Genomic DNA, 12,766 nt, shown 5'->3' on the forward strand with positions numbered 1-12,766 from the left:
CCCCTTGCTTGGCTGCCCGCACTCCTCGACTTCTAGGAACTACCACTCTCACAACACTGCACTCCAGAACTGCCTATTTACACACTGTGGAACCTGCTGCCGCCGGCTCTTCTCATGTGTTTGAACTCTCTCGAAAGGTGGATGGATGACGGGAAACACAGCTAAGGACTTCTGCCGACCTGGCTGGCGACAGGGTGCTGGTGGGCAAAGAAAGGTCCCTGTCTTTGTCCGACAGCACCCTCCCGTTGGCCACTGAACCTGGGCCCTTGTTGTCCAGTTCCTCCAAGAGCCAGCAGGGAGGGCAAAGGCAACCATGGCTGTTCTTCAGCAACCTGACCTTGACCCGAGGTCCTGCTGAGAGCGTTGTGGGACGGGAGTCTCCCTCACTGGGCCTTCTCTAGGGCAGGAGTGAAGGGGGGAGAGGCAGGATGGTGGACCCCAGAGGTTTACTTTGGTTTGTGCTTTGGTCTCTTTGTGTTAGGAAGCTGCCCCGGAGGAGAGGGCTGAATAGAACAGGCCTGGTACCTTCGAGCAGCGCAATGTCCCTCTCCCCATAGGCTGTGAGGAGGCATTTTGGTCACCACTCTTTCTTAATGCATCCGAACCCGGAGCTTGGCCGCTTCTGCGGTAGCAGAAGGGTATATGTCTCTGTGTGTGTGTGTGTGTGTGTGTGTGTGTGTGTGTGTGTGTGTGTGTGTAAGGAAGGCCACTCAGCATTCTTGATTAAAAAAAAATGTGTGGATCCCTGCAATGGTTTTCAAGCATAAACTTCCCATAGCTGTGGAGGTGTCCCCACCCAGCCAGCCTTTGTGTCCAGATCTGACAACTGCAGCTGCAGCGGATTCATTAGCAATACCCAGAAAGGAAGAAAGCGATCTTGTTCCTTGACCAAGTAACACAAATAGCATTAGCTCAAGCCTTTTCCCGGCTCCCGCTAGCAAAGACGAGTTTGTCTGCGCATGCTGGCACTCTCCCTTTCCCAAAGACAAAGCCAACCTTCAGGAACCAGAGCTCAGATGCTAATGCTGCCGCTGCCTCTGCCTAGATGCTCCCCGCCACCCCCAACCCCAGAGCCATACCTCTGCAAGGAGCCTCGGGCTGGACCTGGCGGCTCCCGCTCCCTTCGCGCGCCGCCCCGCCAAGCTCTACCTCGACAATCTCTGAATCGCTGGTCGCCCCCCACGATCGCACAGGGGAATAGGGCTGGTTTTCTAAGGTCTGATTTCTGCTAATGCAATGGCATCCTAGCTGATGCAGGGAGGCTGCGCAATCTCAGCCTGTCTTCTCCGCTGCTGATGCCACGGCTGCTGGGCTGCGGTGACGTTGCTGCTAAGGGGGGTGGGGTGAGGAGGCAGGGAAAGGAACCGGCAAGCCCACAGTACAGCCGGTCAGCTTCGCGGTCGGTTCCTACAGCCCGGTTAGCCTCGGGGGAGGGGGAGTAGAGCGAGAAGTCAGTCACAGAGGGCAGTAGGTGCTAGAAGATGGAGACCTTCCAGGCAGCGGTTTAAAAAAAAAAAACAAAACAAAAAACTGGGAGAGCCGAGCCTAGCTTCTCTCGGGTCCTCAGAGTCGGAGAAGTCTGGGCAGAGCTTCCTTCCTCCCTTCCGCTCTGAGGCCGGTCCTGAGGCTGGCCAGAGGCCCCTCCCACCTCTTTTCCTCCACTCTGAATGCTCACTTGTTTCCCAGCTTCTCCTTCAGTTAGGTTTCCAGCTGGCTTAGGGTGGAGAGTCGGCCTGGGAGGGGATTTTGGAGGCCCCGCCCAGAAGCTACAAAACAAAAACAAACAAGCAACACCCCCCCCCCCCAAGGACCTATCACCATTCCACCAGTAGAAGAGCAGCCGCCTTTTCTGAGGCCCACCCACCCTCAGCGCTCGGTTCCTAGGACACACCTCCTCGGGGCAGGTTCTGGGCCACAGCCGGCACCTCTGAGCCAAGGTGAAGGGGATGCTCACAGCCCAGAGGGAGCAGAACCCCGCCCTAAGCCAGGGTTGGGCTGGGTCCCCTGGCTCTTCAGAGGGTCTTATCTTACAGTTGAAGCGGAGCTGGGCCTGTCACAGCAGCTTTTGGTCCTTGCTGACTGGGGTTCAACCAGGGTTGCAAGGAAGTGGACTCCCTTTAACGAGGTGGAGTGTCCAGGAGGCTCCTTCTCCCAAAGGGAGGAGCGAGAAGAGGCTGATTTGCCCCCCTGGGTCAAAGAAAAACTTCTGCTTTGCCTACAGACCTACAGAACCCTCCTTCTCATCCTTGCCCAGGGTGTGAGCCAGTCTGTGAGAATGCGTGACCCGCACATGAGCCAGATAAATTGGCACGTGGTGGTGTCATCTCTGCTCACTCTGTGCCATGGCTCACGGACACTACTCTTTAAAACAGCAGCTTTCAGGCCAGGCATTGCGACGACGCATACCTTTCATCCCAGCACTTGCGAGGCAGAGGCAAGTGGATCTCTGTGAGTTCGAGGCCAGCCTGGTGTCTACGAACTGAATTCCAGGGTGGTCGGAACTACTGAGACTCTACCTCAACATCCCCACAAAAAACAATAACCAAACAGCCGTTGTCCTGGTGGGCACCAGTCTGAACAGTTTTCTCTCCTTTCTCCGGCCCCACCCACTTCTAGAACTGGGGATTGGACCGATGGTTTTGGGTGTGCCAGGCAAGCTAAGCCATCTCCTACGCTATCTCAGGTCCAGGAACTGTGAGTCTCAAGAAGCCTTTGAAGAAAGCACGGTTCTGGGCTACAGGGACTGACTTTCTTTCCTTTCTTCTTGGCTATCTGGAGACAAGGCCTTGCTACCTGCAGCTCAGGCAGGTCTCCAACTCACTGGATAGTCCAGGTTAATCTCCCGAGTGCTGAGACCACAGGTGTGTGCCATCACATTAATTTATTTCTCCTGCTCTTGCTTCCTCTGTGCCTCGTGAGACAGGTGTATCTCCTGCCTCCAGGCTGAACTGAGCTAGCTTATAGAGGTGGAAAGCGAAGGACAACAGCCCCGTCCTAAAGCAGTAAACAATGAAGAAGCAGCGAAGGAGGAGAGAGGGAGGGCTTTGTAGCATTAAGCAGCTGTTGCCCGTCTGCTCAGAATGGCTGAAATGGTATTGGGGTGCTTGCCTCTTTTGGGTTGATCTAGACCACTTAGGGACTTGCTGCGGGTTAAGCAACATAGTCTGTGGTCAAGGGCACGGAGTAACAGGTTGATTCCTGTGAGAGCTCTGGGCCCTGGGTCTTTGTCCCTGAACCTTCTGTATGTGAGGTTGAGCCAAGCACTGAGCAGGCTACCCAGTGTTTGGCAGGACTGACGACGGACACTCACACACCACAGACCACGCTGTTACTCCCCAATCTTTCTACGTGCCTGGTACCTGAGAAGGCCAGAAGAGGCTGTTGGATTTCCTAGAACTGGATTTACAATCGTTAACCACTGTGTGGGCGCTAGGAACTAAACCCAGGCCCTATGGAAGAGCAGTTAGTGCTTTCGGCCACGAACGACTTCTCTAGCTCCGAATGCTTCTCTCTCTCTCTCTCTTTTTTTTTTTTTTTGAGTTTTCGAGACAGAGTTTCTCTGTGTAACAACTCTAGTTGTCCTGGAACTCTCTCTGTAGACCAGGCCAACCTCGAACTCACAGAGATCTGCCTGCCTCTGCCTCCCAAGTGTTGGGAATAAAAAGGCGTGTGCCACCACGGCCCTCTTTTTTTTTTTTCTGAGACAGAGTTTCTCTGTGTAGCCTTGGCTGTCCTAGACTCACTTTGAGGAACAGGCTGGCCGCGAACTCACAGAGATCCACCTGCCTCTGCCTCTCAGTGCTGGGATTAAAGGGGTGCGCCATCACGCCCAGCCCCCCCCCAAATGCTTCATTCTTAAACAGAAATCTAGAGCTAAGGAACACAAGCCTGTTGAGGACAGCCTCCAACACGAAGAATGAGGAGCCAGCTATAGTGATCCTGGCACCCATGACCCTAGCATCTGGGAGGCTGAGGCAGAGGAGTAATGAGTTTGTAGTCAGTCAGGCCCTGTTTCAAAGAGGGACAGCAGGAGGGGACTATGTACTCTTAGTAAACCTTTGTCCTTGATCTTTCCCAACAATCACCCTGCTGACCTTTCGCCTCAGGAAACGTATTTGGAAATAAGGGAGTACTTTCTTTTACATGGCTCTATTCGGGTATATTTGACATCAGCCATGTTTGGCCACATTTCACCCTACAATATATGACTGGATTTAATAGCAGAGATAAGAGATATTCAAATTAAAACAAATCAAAATAAATTATGCTAAACTGTACTTTTCCTGATCTAGAAGCATCCTGAGGCAGTTTTTTTTTCTTTTACATTTATTTATTTAGAGTGTGGGAGGGTGGGAGCACACACGCCACATGTACCTGTGGGGGCCAGAGGACAGCGATCAGCAATCGGTTCTCCTCCTCCCTCACGAGGGGTCCAGGAATTGAACTCACTTTGTCAGTCTTGGTGGCAAGCACCTCTACTGACAGAACCAGCTTGCTGGCCCATCCTGAGACTCGTAGGATCTCTGCATGCATGTTGTATGCTGTATGCTCGTGTGCTTGTGTGCAGGGGCATGGTTGGGTGCATATTCATGTATCGCCAAATCTAGCAGCCCCAGGGACCTGCCTGGTTTTGGCCGCCTCTATCGGTGGGGCTGCAGGCATGTCGCTAGGTCCCCCTCTTACACGGGCGCTAAGGATCTGAACTCGGGTCCTCGTATTTACAGGGCTAGCACTCTCCCAACTGAGCCGTCTCCAAGCCTGTTAAGTACAAGGCACTGTGGGGTGTCCAGGAATAGTCTAAGATAAGAGACTCATAGTTTAATTAAAATCATGGCTAATACACCTCTAGGAGCGGGCAGGGTGGCACTACGTTTGAGGAAGTGAGGCAACAGTTAGGACAGGGGTTCCAACTGTGTCCCAGTCTTAACTCACAAAACAGATCTGCTCTGCTAGAGGCTGGGGCACTAGACCCTCATAATGGGGGACTCGGACTGGAAACCGAAGGGATTCCTTAAAGGAGAAAATTCCAGAAACATCTGGGTGAAGGCAGAGACAGGACTGAACATGGTTTGTTGAGACTTAGGGATATGAAGAGTGAAACAAGATGGGTAGCCGGCCCAAGCCACCTCTGGGGCCCGGGGAGATGACTCAGTCAGTGAAGTACTTGCCATGTGAGGCTCAGGGCCCGAATTCAGAGCCGTAAACTTATATAAAAGGCTGGGCACGGTGGCAGGATGCCAGTGATTCCTGAGCCAGGGAACTGGAGGGTCCGAGGCTTGCTGCACAGGCGAGTTCCAGGTTCAGTGGGACTCAAAGCAAAAAGGCGAGGAAGTGATTGAGGACGACACCTGACAGTGACCTCTGGCCTTTACATGCATTTGCATACACGTGTACATACACAAACACATACAGAAATATCCAAAACAAGAAAGCATCTTTCGGCTGGTGTGGTGGCACACGCCTTTCATCCCAGCACTCGGGAGGCAGAGGCAGGCAGATCGCTGTGAGTTCAAGGCCAGCCTGGTCTACAAAGTGAGTCTAGGACAGCCAAGGCTACACAGAGAAACCCTGTCTGGAAAAACAAAACAAAACAAAACAAAAAAATCATCCTTCAGTTGTTCCTAGAACAGCAGCCTAAGCTTCCCAGGGCAGAAACAGACTTTGTGCTGTACACGTTGTGTATAGCATCTGTCGTAGAACCACCTGCCCTGGCTGCAAGGTTCTTTTGTTTATAGAGGCTGTGAGATGGGCCGAAGGTGCTGACTTTCCTGTCAGAAATGCATGAGAGGCGCTCAAAGAATTTGGAGATTTGAGAACTGGTGTTGACAGTGGCGTCACCGGGTGAGTTACAAGGAGAGTAAACAAGAGCCAGATGCCGGAGCAGAGCGCACCTGGCCGTGACCTCAGGAGTCTGCTGTCAGGAAGGGAACGGCAGCCAACGCCCACAAGGTTGCCTGGCTTCCCTCTGGGCAGAGTGTAGCTGCTCTAGCTGACAGGGATGGATGCTTGCTGTTCCTAACTGGCTCTATGTTATTTTGGACTCTGAGTGGGGCTGGCCAGAATGCTAGGAGTGTTCTGGAAGGGCTGTCCCAGACACACCAGCTGCGTCCTTATTAGGCCTCCCTAATATAGCGTCCTCTTTCGAAGCACAGAAGTTGCTCTGTTTTAGGCTTTCTTGTGCGTGTTGCCGCCTCTGAGAGTCAAACGCTCTGCAGCTGGCCTGGCTCTATGGCAGGGCAGGACCCCCAAGTCTATCTGCTCCCTTGTGAACTGACAGCGTGTGGGCACCTTTAAGATATCACTGACGGAAGCCACGGCAGAACACACACTGGTTCTGAGCCTTTTAGTCTCCACAGTGGCTATAGCTCCCAAGGTCCCAATCCAATGGATGGAGCCTGTAGCGCAATTAACACCTGGGGAAAAGAACAAGCCACCGATGGTCGCTGACCAAGAGTCGCTTTCTTTATTTCATAACAACCCCCTGCCCCCCATAATAAGCTTAGCTTTGCTCCAGGGTCCCTCTTTGCAGGGACAGCCTCCTTCAATGCCTTAGCCAGTGTGAACAGCTTTCCTCATCAGGCCGTTGCCCTCCCTCAACTCGGCTTCGAGCACCTGCTCATCCTAAGACCTTGTATGGTCCTTTCCAGGCATAGCTATGAAGTAACCCTGGTTCCAGGGAAGGTTCCTGTGCAGGGTGTAAACCAGCCGCCTCCCTCCTGCCCTCTTCATCTCAGCCCTCGGGTGCCAGCTTCTAATGTCACTGTTATGTCTCTAGAGACTGAGACCTTGCTGAAAAACCCATTGTCTCTAAGGATATGACGGGTTAGATGGGGAGGAGGGCACTGAGGAACTAGGTGAGAGTCAGTCAGGTCCTACCTTGACAGACTGAGCTCTTCAGGTGAGGGATGGAGAAAAGAGCAGCCGGTGAGGTTTGGGGTAACGCCTCCCAATGCCAGGTTGAGGGAGGAAGCTGGGAACCACTGGGTCTAGAGAGGAGGAGGTGGGCGTGGAGACCCAGTGTGGGTGGCCTGCTTCGCTCTCTCGGAGAAAGTTCTTTAAAGGCTAATTTGCAGCTGGATCAAACAAGTCGCCTGAGCTGCTTCTCCTGTCCAGTGTGGCCTACACCTTGCTACTCCTGTGGCAGTGCCTTTTGCCTCCTGGGCTCTCTGGGAAGCAAAGTCACAGTGTTCTCTGCTCCGTCCGGCCCCCCCCCCCCCCAGACGGTGGCCTGAAGCATGCTTGGGCTGCCCAAACTGCCCAGAGCTGTAAATAAAAGGGCACATATGCACAGAGAAGTGGCTATTAGAAGAATCTAGATTGAATTACACAAACCAGTTGTGTGGGGGGGGGGCAGAGGGGGAGGGGTGGCGGTAAGCACCGAGGGAAGCCTACATGCCTTTCAAGGAAATCTCCCAGTACACCCCTGCCTCAGCAGGGCTGCCACCTCAGGCTCATTTCCCTAGGGACCCAGGTTCCAGTCTGGCCATATTCTCAGCAGTGGGCACAGGGTCTCAGGGCTGAAGCTTTCTCTGGGATGCACCTTGTTTTCCAGTGGAGTTTAGATGGCATGAGCTTCTGGAGCCCAGCTCTGTGTTTGGGGAGACCTCTGGGGGTACCTCTGTAGCGTCAGCAGGGACTATTTCTTTGCACCAGTGATGGTATTTGCTTTGATTACAAAACCAAGGTTAGCTTAAGTTTTGGTTTTAAAAAGCAGGCTCATAGCATCTGCTTTTGTCCTGAGGATTCAAGAGGTTAGTTTTTGTTGTTGTTGTTGTTTGTTTTATTATTTTTCCAAGACAAGGTTTCTCTGTGTAGCCTTGGCTATCCTGGACTACTCGCTTTGTAGACCAGGCTGGCCTTGAACTCACAGCGATCCGCCTGCCTCTGCTTCCCAGATGCTGGGATTAAAGGCCTGCGCCACCACACCCAGCAAGAGGTTAGGTTTTGTAATGAACAAGGCAAGGATTTGGTGTAAAGATAGGCCTAGGTCCCAATCTGACACACGGCTTGCCAGGTATGGAACTCTGGGAAATCAGTCAACCTCACCAAACGTCATATGGTAAGCTGTTGCGATACTCTCTCAGAGCACATGTCACCCTGATGTAAGTGCTCAGCAACGTGTCACTACCATCGTTCTGTTTCTGGCAGGTGACTGGTGTAGTTTCCATTTCCAGAAAATCCCAAAGCCTTTAGGTCTGAGGTACTTGTTGGCAAATTATCTAACCGTCAAAGGCATAGCAGCACACACTTGCCATCCCAGCACTACAGGGAGGCACGTAGCAACCCACAAAGCAGAGTCAAAGGGAATGGAAGGGCGGTCATGTCCCTTTCTCCCGCCCCCACTGCACTATTCCCCCACCCCCACCCCAGTGCTAGGCCTGAGCCTGTGATCTGTGTCCATCACATCTACATTGGCAGCCTCACCTGCAGCCTCTGGCACCTGGCAGCAGACTAAGCGCCAGGCACAGCCAGCCCCGCCCGAGCCCCGCAACTCCAGAGCAGCCCCCACTCTCTCCCTAGTGTTACCTGAGACTGAAGTACTTCTCTTGCCCCCCCTCCCCCAACCCCCTCCCTAGCTCCCAGTAGGTGAAGGGAGGGGTAGTCCGATCCCAAGATGGCAGGATAGGTCTGTCCAGGCTGGTGTGTGCCCATCACAGCTGTCTGTTCAGCCTACAGACTAAGAATAGCATCTCTGACGGCCACGGATTAAGACAGGGCTGTACTAGGTGTTTATTTTTACACTCTGGCGTCAGTATCAAGTTCTACTGGTTACTGGCCAAATGTAGGGCAGCTTCCTGCTATAGGAGTGGCCTTGGGCTTCTCCAGGTTGCTCAGTTGGGTTCTGGAGGAAGCAAGCTTTGTGGGAGAGGACAGTTCAGACAGGTAAGTGGAGCCGGCATGGTGGCGCACGCCTTTAATCCCAGCACTCGGGAGGCAGAGGCAGGTGGACCGCTGTGAGTTCGAGGTCAGCCTGGTCTACAAAGTGTGTTCAGGACAGCCAAGGTAAACACAGAGAGACGCTGTCTTGAAAAACAAAACAAAACAAACAAAACAAAAACAGACAGGTGAATGGAACAGACATATATCATGTATCCAGATATCTAGTCCCAAGTCTGTGGGATCAGGCGGCTCTCGGGCTGAACACCTCCTCAGGCAGGCAGGCCTCCTCCAAAAGACCTGACCGGTTTTTCTGGTCAGGACATTACAGACACACACTTATAAACTGGTTGTATTGACGTGATCTGAATAAAATCAGGGAAGATTTTCCACTCAACTTTCTGAAGCTTGACCTCGTCACAAGTCATATACTAGTTTGGTGTGGCAAGGAGAAAAACAAACAGACCACTTGGGGGGATGTTATAGGACCGTGAGACTCAGGGCAGGCCGAGGTTGGCTTCATCTGATTTGCCGTTTCCAGGAGGAACATCACATTTCTTAGAAATGCGTGACGGCAGGGCTGAGCTCCAACAGGACACAACAGGCTAGCACCACCAAGAAACCAGCTGTCTGGCAAGCAGCCAGCACCCGCGTCAGCTCTCTTCCCAAACGCCTATGGAGGCCGGGGGGTCCCAGTAACCTTATATAGGATGACTACCACGTGTGGCGCCCCAAGGCTGTTGGCATCACCCCACTGCAAGGCAGCTCCTGGCAGCTCTCTCCCTGCACCACGAGGCAGACAGGACTGTGAGGAAGCGGACAGCTGGGCAGCTCATGTAAATAGACGTAGACTGGCCTAATGAGGGGCTACTTATCGCACAGCAGACTGTTGGGGAATGACAAAAATGCGCCACACATCAGGTAGGAATGCTGAAGTGAAAAAAAAAAAATCCAGGCAAACACGGAGAAACAATGACTCTTTCACCTCCCGGTAGACTCAGAGCAGCCGCATCTGAGACACAGGCACTGACTCCTTACAGAGCCAGGGTGTGAACTCAGTCAACACATTCTTTTTCTGTCGCTCAAGGCACATCCACCCACTCATCGGAACAACCACGGCAGCCCCAGGGACAACACAAGTTTGATCACTGGTGATAGAGGCAGTGGAGCTCAGCTCCCTCTGGAAGCTTCCTTGCCCGGTATCATGGCAGGGTACCCGAGGACAGGAACACTGCTTTCATTCTTGGCTTTTCCTCTGATGTGCCCGGGGCCACATGGGGCAGGTACCTGTCCTCACAAGCTCCGGGTCTGCAACCTGGAAAAGGGTCTACTTGTAGTTATCTTCTGGTGTGAAGTAACAACAGGATTTAGGAGAGAGGGGGAAGGTTGGGCCAGGCATGGTGGCGCACACCTTTAATCCCAGCACTCGGAAGGCAGAGGCAGGAGGATTGCTGTGAGTTCGAGGCCAGCCTGGTCTACAAAGTGAGTCCAGGACAGCCAAGGCTACTCAGAGAGACCCTGTCTCAAAAAAACCAAACCAAACCAAACCAAACCAAAACAACCCCCCCCCCCAAAAAAAACCAAAACCCAAAAAAAAGGTCAGGAAAGGTAAAAGTTCTGAACCAACGTCTTTCAGAGCTACAACTATTCACACAGGCAAGTAGAGCACTCTGGCTTCCTCCTGGGCCCTCTTCTAGGACAGTGGCCATATTGGAGAGTAGGCTTGAGAAACAGGTGAACTGGTTAAGGATCTGCTTAGTGAGCAAGGCAACGACTTCCACGAATGTGTGAGAAACACAGCAGCAGCAGGGAGCTCCTCCCCTCCCCTCCTGCTCTCTGTGGGAGGTGCTCGTGGTGACCCAGGACACTGGTTGAATATAAGGTTTCTCGGGATGCACATTTAGCAGCAGGAGTCACTGACTTGGTTTTAAAGGCCCCAGAAAGCCACACCAACGGCAGCAGACTAAGTGCCAGGCACAGCCAGCCCCACCCGAGTCCCGCAACTCCTCAGCTGGCCAGGTCACTACAGCTCTTAGAGGCGGAAAAGAGAAATTTATTTTTCATTGTTACTGACACACTTTTACTGCCGCTGCCTTCTCTGAGAATCAAAACAGACAGGTGACCTGCTCCTGCCAGTTCTAATGACACCTCCTGTCTTTGGAGAAGGGTCCTGAGTGACCAGCGAACCCGATCTAGAAAGGGCCAGAAAGCAGATATCTGGGCCCTATGGTCATATAGTTAGCTATGTGCTCCTTGGCCTCCCTTTTTCTTTTAACATTTTATGGTAAATTGACTGTTTCTAGCTATATACTTATGGGGTTCAAAGTGATGTTATGACTTACAAATGCAACATGAAATAAGTAAGCCAAATGAAGTAATGTCACTCCCAATACCTAATCATTGTCCGTAGCTAGAACATCTAAATTTTATTGTCAGAAAATATGAAACGTACGACTTTTTAAAAATGTGAAAAATCACTCAGTAGAAGCCATACCAAAACCACACTGGCATGCGCTATACTTTGCTGGCCCCAGTTCTAGAGTGAGAGTGTGTGTATATATGTATGTATGTATGTGTGTGTCTGTATATATGTATGCATGCATGTATGTGTGTGTATATGTGTATATATGTATGTATATATGTATATGTGTGTGTCTGTCTGTCTGTGTGTGTATATGTGTATATATGTATATGTGTGTGTATATATATGTATATATGTATGTGTGTATCTATGTGTGCATATGTGTATATGTATATATATGTGTGTGTCTGTGTGTGTATATGTGTATATATATGTATGTATGTGTGCCTGTGTGTATTTGTGTATGTATGTGTGTCTGTGTGTACATGTATATATGTATGTATGTGTGTCTGTGTGTACATATACATATGTATGTATGTGTGTCTGTGTGTACATGTATATGTGTATGTATGTGTGTCTGTGTGTACATGTATTTGTGTATGTATGTGTGTCTGTGTGTACATGTACATATGTATGTATGTGTGTCTGTGTGTACATATGTTGTCTTAGACCCTTAAAGGCCTCACTATGGAGGGTAGGTGTCTAGGAACTCTGACTGTGCTGGGTCTGCTGAGAGCGGCTCTCTCTTCTCCCTTTCCACACAGCTGCTGGGATGTTACTGAGGCATCTTTCTAGAGCTCAGCGAAAGCCTAAACTATGTCTCCATCGCTGCTGAGTACCCCCACCCCGCGCTTCAGCAGCATCTTGTCTTTCCCTCGGCCCCCAGGCTTCAAATCCACACTGAGCCGCCTCAGGGAGCTACTGCTTCCTGACTTCTGTGCACGGCATGGGTCAGGACAGAAAGATGGCCCAAGGGCAGGGACAGGCTGACTGGGTGCCGGAGCTCCCAAAGATCGTGCCAGGCACTGTAAAAAGAAGCTGCCTGTGGATGATGCAGACGTGGTTATAAACTTTTGGGGTTTTATCACCCCAGGTACTGGGCACTAGAAAGACAGCTAAGTTTTGAATCCTGTAGCATTACCTGTTACTTTTTCTTTCTTTCTTTCTTTCTTTCTTTCTTTCTTTCTTTCTTTCTTTTTTTGGTTTTTCAAGACAAGATCTCTCTGTGTAGCCTTGACTGTCCTAGACTTGCTTTGTAGACCAGGCTGGCCTCGAACTCACAGCGATCATCTTGCCTCTGCCTTCCGAGTACTGGGATTAAAGGCGTGTGCCACCACCGTCCGGCCGTATTACCCATTGCTTATTAGATGTTCTGCTATCCATAGTGCTAGCTGTTGGTCATAAACACATTTTTGATCTTCACAATAACTAACTACGCAGAGTATGTATCCTAGCCCTACTTTGCAGCTGAGGAGCCGTCTGCACGACTCGCTCCTGCTCTCGTTGCCTGACACACTGCTAATGTCC

General features: G+C 51.5%; 1 protein-coding gene across 2 annotated transcripts in view; it reads right to left on the reverse strand.

Annotated features, from left to right (window-relative positions):
- Nucleotides 1–12,766, reverse strand: part of RUSC2 (RUN and SH3 domain containing 2) — a 50,567-nt gene that overhangs the window by 21,498 nt on the left and 16,303 nt on the right. The window contains exon 1 of one of the 2 annotated variants that reach the window (XM_084791259.1): nucleotides 1,080–1,669. The exons of the other annotated variant lie outside the window; for it this stretch is intronic. The gene's annotated coding sequence lies outside the window, so the exon portion shown is untranslated. Of the gene's footprint in view, nucleotides 1–1,079; nucleotides 1,670–12,766 lie in introns of those variants that run through there. 2 annotated transcript variants of the gene reach the window in all.

Source organism: Acomys minous (genome assembly GCF_964271855.1).
Source record: "Acomys minous genome assembly, chromosome: 8".
Lineage (NCBI taxonomy): Eukaryota > Metazoa > Chordata > Mammalia > Rodentia > Muridae > Acomys > Acomys minous.